This window comes from Zingiber officinale, chromosome 8A (assembly GCF_018446385.1).
Source record: "Zingiber officinale cultivar Zhangliang chromosome 8A, Zo_v1.1, whole genome shotgun sequence".
In the NCBI taxonomy this organism is placed as follows: domain Eukaryota; kingdom Viridiplantae; phylum Streptophyta; class Magnoliopsida; order Zingiberales; family Zingiberaceae; genus Zingiber; species Zingiber officinale.
In genome coordinates this window covers 65,705,444-65,712,633 of record NC_056000.1, presented here as the reverse complement: position 1 = coordinate 65,712,633, position 7,190 = coordinate 65,705,444, and the positions used below count along the sequence as shown (strand labels likewise).

Genomic DNA, 7,190 nt, shown 5'->3' with positions numbered 1-7,190 from the left:
GCATTTATCTCTAATTATGCTTAAATATGATGAAGAAGAAACGGCAGCTGCACAAGGTTAACGCAGAGACTATGGCTGAGTTAAACAAGCTAGTGTGCGGCAACTCAGTCCGGTTTGAGGACTCCTCAAAGAGCAGAACGGTTTGAGCTTTACTGTCTTAAGCTGTTGCACACATCTGGTCTATTAAAAAGAATTACACCGATAGGAACAACAACGAGCTAGGCATGATCCGCTTAAGCAACAAGTTTCCATATTGTTAAAGTAAAATCATTTCCAGCGCAAACACAGAACAAACTACGGTGAAAGCAAAACAAAATAGGGTAAAAAAAGGCAATTAGGTTAAGATAATCACACAACTGGAAGGGAAAATGCCGAAAAATCGATTCTTGGTCACACTCCAAGATCGTCTCCACGTGACCACCCATTTCGACCGAAAGACCCATCGCACATCTCTGATACAAAAAAACAATAGATCAACTCCTAAGCATCAAAACCGGGCGGAAGAAACAAATCCAAGAAGATAAGGAAAAAGAGCAAAAGCTTCAAACTACGGATAACCCTAATCTAACAACATCAGAATCACACAGGTGGGAGAATAAGAATGCACAGGCCGCTAAACGAAGATGTTCTTATTACGTACCTCAGACGATTGTCACCAGAGAATCGCCGGGTGAAAAGCGACGGGAGGGACGCAGGTCCGAAGGCGTGTGGCCGTCGAAGTGAAGAAACCGCTCGGTCACGCCTTTTACACGTGATTAAGTAAGTCGAAATATAGTCTCATTACTGCACTGGATTCCACTTCTCATGAATCCGCTTCTCAAGTCCAAACAGGAAACAAAGTGTTACACACATGTCACGTAGGACTGCGCGACGTCACGCGCCCGTCTGCATCGGTCACTTGCGAAGCCCAACAAATTACTTTATTACTGAAGTAGGCGCCCCATAGACTCCAGCTGTAATTTCCTTACATATTTTTTTAACATAAATAATTAAATTATTTAACGAGGAAGCGAAAGCGGGACCCACCACACACTCAAAATTACTTTATTACTGAAGTAGGCGCCCCAATAGACTCCAGCTGTAATTTCCTTACACATTTTTTTCACATAAATAATTAAATTATTTAACGAAGAGGTGAAAGCGGGACCAACCACAACGTCGATAAAATCGATTGAATGGCTAAATGATTTCAGATGGACACGAAATTAATTTTTTATATATTCATCTATTTCTTATAATTATATTTATATTTATATTTAGAGATGTCAATTTAGATTGAGTTGATCTGATTAGGCCTATTGGATTAGCATGCTTCGTCAAATAATTTAAGCGATTTGAGTTAGAATTTTATAAATCCAAGCTCACCTCGGGCCAACCCACCTAGGCCCGCGACTCACGCAAGTCAGCCCGCGACTCACGCAGGTCGACTCGGGACATACTAGGATTGATCCACAGGTTGAGAAATACATGTAAACTAAGTTTTATGTCAATTTATTATCTTTATTTGTTATAATTTTAAAATAAAATAATATTTTTTATCACACATGAGTACTCATTTGTGTCTATTTATATTTAAATATCTCTTTCGGAATATATTTGATTGATGAAATCTTTCAAAGTAAAATGTTGAAAATATGAAACTTGTTGATGGACCCGTGGGTTGTCCCGTTTACCCACCACCTGTCTTGGATTGGATTAGATTAAGGATTTTCCAACCCACCAAGATGACGAGTCTGGCCACCTAGTCTTGCCAAATGGCTAGCTCGCCACGGGCCAACTGGCCTGCTATGGGTTGACTCGTCTGACAGCTCTATTCATGTACTCAAACGTCAATTTGACTCAACATATTAAAAGCAATAATTTTTTTTAACACAAATATATTTAAAAAATTTAATTCATATTCAAAAATTCATTACTCTTAATATATTGGATTAAATTAGTATTTGAGGGCATGAATATAATTAGGAGAGATAGACGAACACATAATAACTAATTTCGTGTCAATCCGAGATCATTTGTTCATCAGTCAATTTTGTCCAAAATCGGTTGATAGACTAAATGATCTTGGATTAACATGTTTCTATCTGTTCGTCTACCTCTCTATTAAATTCATGCCCTCAAATGCTCATTTGATCTTGTTGGTGCGATTATCACTAACGGTCTAACTCAGGTTTTGATGAATGACAAAATAGGTTAAGTTAGTTTCGTTGTGATTTAACACTTTGACCAAGTGTGCAGAAGAAACCTAGCTATGTCAACGGGACGACCGGATAGCTGGCATGAAGTCCAGACAGGTCGGCGGACTGACCGGATGTCTGGCACGAAGTCCAGCTGGTCGACGGGCTGACCGGATAGTTGGCACAAAGACCAGACGGGTCGACAGGCTGACCGAACGTCTGGCAGGTATGTTAAGGTAAGTCACTGGAGGGGAGTGATTATGAGAACATATTCCCCGGTAGGGAACTTAGGCGTTGATCCAACTTAGATCCATTTCAGAAATCTAAGTTGAGATCGTAATTAGATTCCGGTCTCGAGGAGACGGAATCTAATTACTACTCTGTTTCAATATAATTGAGCTAACACTTTATTTTGCAAGGTAGTATGAATTATATTTTGCCTCAGACTAACATTTTCTTGTAGGAAAATCGGTTGCCGGAAAATGATGGTCCGGGCGCTCGGAAGGGATCCAAGCGCCCGGAAGGCAAATTCTATCCTTGACAACTTAGAGCGTGCTGATTGGTCTGACAACGTCACGGTCCAGGTGCCCGGAAGGGATTCGGACGCCTGGAGCACGCCTATAAAAATAGGCCTCCACTAGAGCTTCAAGACAGCAACTCTTTCTACAAGTGCTCTGTTGCGCTCTGCTCCTGCGATGCTGCGAAGATTCTCCGACAGTCTGCGGCTCAAGTTTTTCTTATTATTGTCGGTATTTCCTTTTAATAGTTCTTGTACTTACGATTGTAATTCTGTTTACGAACTATTAGTGTTTGTCCAACGAAAGCACTCGACGAGTGCGGACCTTGGAGTAGAAGTCGACGAAGGCTCCGAACCAAGTAAAATTGCTTCGTGTTTGTCTTTCATTTGTTTACGCTGCGTACTTAATCTCGCTACATTCGATCGCTATTCATCCCCCCCCCCCCCCCCCCTCTAACGACTTTCATGATCTAACAAATCTAATATATTGAGAGCAATGATTTTTTAAACATGAAAATATTTGAAACTTTTAATTCGTATTTTAAAAAAATATTACTTTTAATATATTAGGTCAAATTGGTATTTGGGGTATGAATATAATTAGGAGAGGTAGATGAATAGATAAGAACTAGTTTTATGCAATCCGAGGTCATTTGGTCCATCAACTGATTTAAAAAAAAATCGGTTGATGGGCCAAATGATATTGGATTGATATGAAACTAGTTTTTATCTGTTCATCTACTTCTCGTGATTATATTCATGCCCTCAAATACTAATTTGACATAATATATTAAGAGCAATAATTTTTTGAATACGAATTGAATTTTTTGAACACATCTATGTTAAAAAATCACTATTTTTTTTTATCAAAGTCATTTTTTGCACAAAACTAGTTGACTAACCAAATAACTTCAAATTTACATAAAACTAGTTTCTATGTATTCGCCTATCTCTCATGATTATATCTATACTCTCTATGGTCAATTTGACATAATAAGTTGAAAATAATAATTTTTTGAACATGAATATATTTTAAAAATTTAATTCACGTTTAAAAATTAATTGTTCTCAATATATTAAATCAAATTAGTATTTGAGGGCATGGATATAATCAGAAAAAGAGAGATGAATACATAAAAACTAATTCTATATCAATTCAAGATCATTTCGTCCACCAGTCAATTTTACCTAAAATATGAAAATATGGTTTGAACACAGATCTTTAATAAATTTTTTGAAAGTAAAACAAGAGGACTAGAAAAGCACCTGGCCAAGCCGGAAAATGACAGTTTGGATCGATGATCAAGTCAATTCGAGAAACCACCATACTCACAGATCCCAGTAGAATGCCAAAAACACAGATTATCAATCTATGAGACCATAACAAGAGTTTTTCCAACTCAATGGATCAAGATCAGAACAAACCTACATTTCTGATATAAACTTGTACATGCCTTATATGGTATTTATAGTATTTCTAAGATAATAATTCTGTTTTAGCTCTTGATCAAAAATCTGACAAGAGTTGTAGTTGGATTATCAACTTATTGAAACAGTCCATACAATGACTTACTGAAGATATCAATAATTATTTTGCAACATCTAAGATCTATTTGCTCGTCTACAAGTACATGATGAAGCAATTCGAATCTAAATTTGATCGTACTTAGATCAATGTCCACGGCCTCCAGTTTAAAGGGGAGAGCTCTTTAGTGCGTATATTGAGGGATCTAAGATCGGTGTCGATACGTTTAAACATAAAATAGATCTTTTGCAAGCATAAAATGTTGAAATTTTACGCTTCTTCACTACTTATTTATTAAATCCATCTTGCTCACTTCAAGATGATGTCCGTCTATAGACAAAGCAGGTGGCATCGTCTCCTCTAGTGCACCGGGTGCGAGATCACTAAGGAAGAGCATGTTTAGCTCAACAACGGTACCAGCGTTAACCTTGGGCAGCTGCGTTCTTTTTCCAAACATTTAAAACGCGACAATTTCACAAAGGACACATCCAAGGTTTGGGATTGTCCAAAAGACACCTCAGGGTTTGAGAATGACCAAAAGGTATAACTCTTTTCTATTTTACCCCTATGCCAAAGTTGATTTTTTTTTTCCTTCTATGTTCTTTGTCCTTTTTATATAACAATTTGTTGGACAATTTATCAGAAATTTTAGAAAATTAGCTAAATTTAAATTACATCAAATTAAATTCATTCTATTTGTCGAGATAACTTAAGCAGATAATCTCATATTATCAACCAAGACTAATTTTCTACCAAGTGTTGAGTGCAGACTGTAGAGCGGCCGAGCGGGCAAAACGGGTCGTGAGGCGGAGCAACTAAATGGCAGAGTTGCCAGATCAGTCAAACAGGCAAATCAACTGAGCAAGCCCAACGTTCGGGTGGCTGCGAGGTCGAGCAGTGGAGACCGCTGAGTCTTAGTGGACGAGTGGAACAGCGTCACCAACTGGGTATAGGCTTTGAGCGGGCAGTACAACAGAGTGGATGATTAGATCGAGTGGTGCGGAGCAGTCGAGTGAGTAGGGAGGCGGAGTGACCAACCAGGCAGATCAGTCGACCGGGTAGTACGATCAACTGGGCAAAGCAACAGATCAGTCCGAGTGGCCAACTAGGAAGAAAATAATAAAAGGCAGAGCGGCCTAAAGGCAGAGTAGCCTAAGTGGGCGAAGCGACCGAGTGGACTGAGGCATGGTCGTAGTTTCCTTGAATAAGAATCACCCCACCTCTGGATGCACTTTGAAGTTTTTTTAAGTCGTCTGTTTCCCAAGATACGAAGGTTAACTGTGATTCATAATGACCATTCAATAACTAAGGATTAATGATAGTCGGCGGTCATCAATGGTTGACCATTACCATTCGGGAGGTTACGAAATTGTCATTAACAATGGTTAATGCTTTTGTTACTTCATGTTAGTTGTTCCATGGGCAAATTTTGCCCCGATTGGTCCATCATTCAACACGCGCAAATCATGCTCACACACGAGTCAACTTGATTTAGTGCAATCCGGGCCTTGGTACTCAATAGAGTACCTACTAAGGTAGTTACTAAAATCTCATTCGAGATGTGGACGGGTAAGAAGCCTAACATTAGACATTTACACGTCTGGGATTGTTTAGCTGAAGATAAGCCTTATAGGCCTAACGAAAGAAAACTAAACTCAAGAACAGTTAGCTACAATTTTGTAGGTTACTATGAGAAATCAAGAGGGTATAAATTTTATGATCCCTCTAATAGATCCTTCTTCAAAATGGGAAATGCCAAGTTCATTGAGGACGGTGGAAGTGATAAGGTCAGGAAAATATCTTTTGAGGAATGCGTTGGCAATCCTCCTGTGGTCACTACCAGTGTAATCAATAATGGTGTGATTACTATAGTGCACATTATGAGTATTACACATCCAATTTACGTAGTGAACTAAGATATTCCCATGACATCTCCAATGTAATTGGAGGATGAGCCTACCACTAAAATTGAGGTATTGCCACATATTAATAAGCATGTACCTCAACCACCTTAAACGTAAGTGCCTTTAAGGTAATCCACAAGAGAATGGAGAACTACAAATTCTCGTAATTATATTTATCTTCAAGAGCATGATTTTGATATAAGGTTGGAAAGTGATCCTACATCTTTTCAAGAAGTCAAATAATGTTTTAACCCTGAAAGGTGGATTAACGCTATGCAAGAAGAGTTGAAGTCTATGGTAGACAATGACATTTGGGAACTTGTCGAATTGCCTGAAGGTAAGAAGCCTGTTATTTGTAAATGGATATTTAAACTAAATAAGATTCAAGGGGCAATGTCAAAAAATATAAAGTTCGTCTTGTTGCAAAGGGATTTACTCAGAAAGAAGACATTAATTACAAGAAGACTTTCTCACCTGTGTTGATGAAAGACTCTCTTAGGATAATCATGACACTTGTAGCTCAGTATGATTTGGAGCTATATTAAATGGACGTAAAGACTGTATTCCTCAATGGAGGTACATAGAGAAGTCTATATATATGGTGCAACCAGAGACTTTAAGTCTAAGGACTCAAAGCACCTAGTATGTAGATTAAAAAAGTCTATTTATGGTTTGAAATAGGCATCCCATCAGTGATACCTGAAATTTGATCAAGTGGTTACCTCATTTAGATTTAAAGAGAATTTCGTTGATCAATACATATATGTCTAAGTTCGGTGAAACAAGTTTGTTATACTTGTTCCTTATGTGGACAATACATTGCTTACAAGTAATAATAAGGATTTACTGTATGAAACCAAGTTATTTCTATATGGTAATTTTGAAATAAAAGATCTTGGTTAAACATCCTTTGTCTTAGGCATACAGATCTGTTGTGATCGTTCAAGAGACATTCTTGAACTTTCACGACATACCTATATTGAAAAGGTGCTTATAAGGTATGACATGCAAAACTGTACACCTTGTAACACACCTGTGTCAAAAGATGACAAATTCAGCTTACAGTA

The 7,190-nt window shown here is 38.0% G+C and overlaps 1 long non-coding RNA gene across 1 annotated transcript; it reads right to left on the bottom strand.

The window, feature by feature from the left end:
* Window positions 1-300: 300 nt before the first annotated feature.
* Window positions 301-743, bottom strand: LOC122009974. The gene is made up of 2 exons (XR_006119748.1): window positions 641-743; window positions 301-452 (listed from the first exon to the last, which is right to left on the bottom strand). It is a non-coding gene; the product is annotated as an uncharacterized LOC122009974 (long non-coding RNA).
* Window positions 744-7,190: the final 6,447 nt, after the last annotated feature.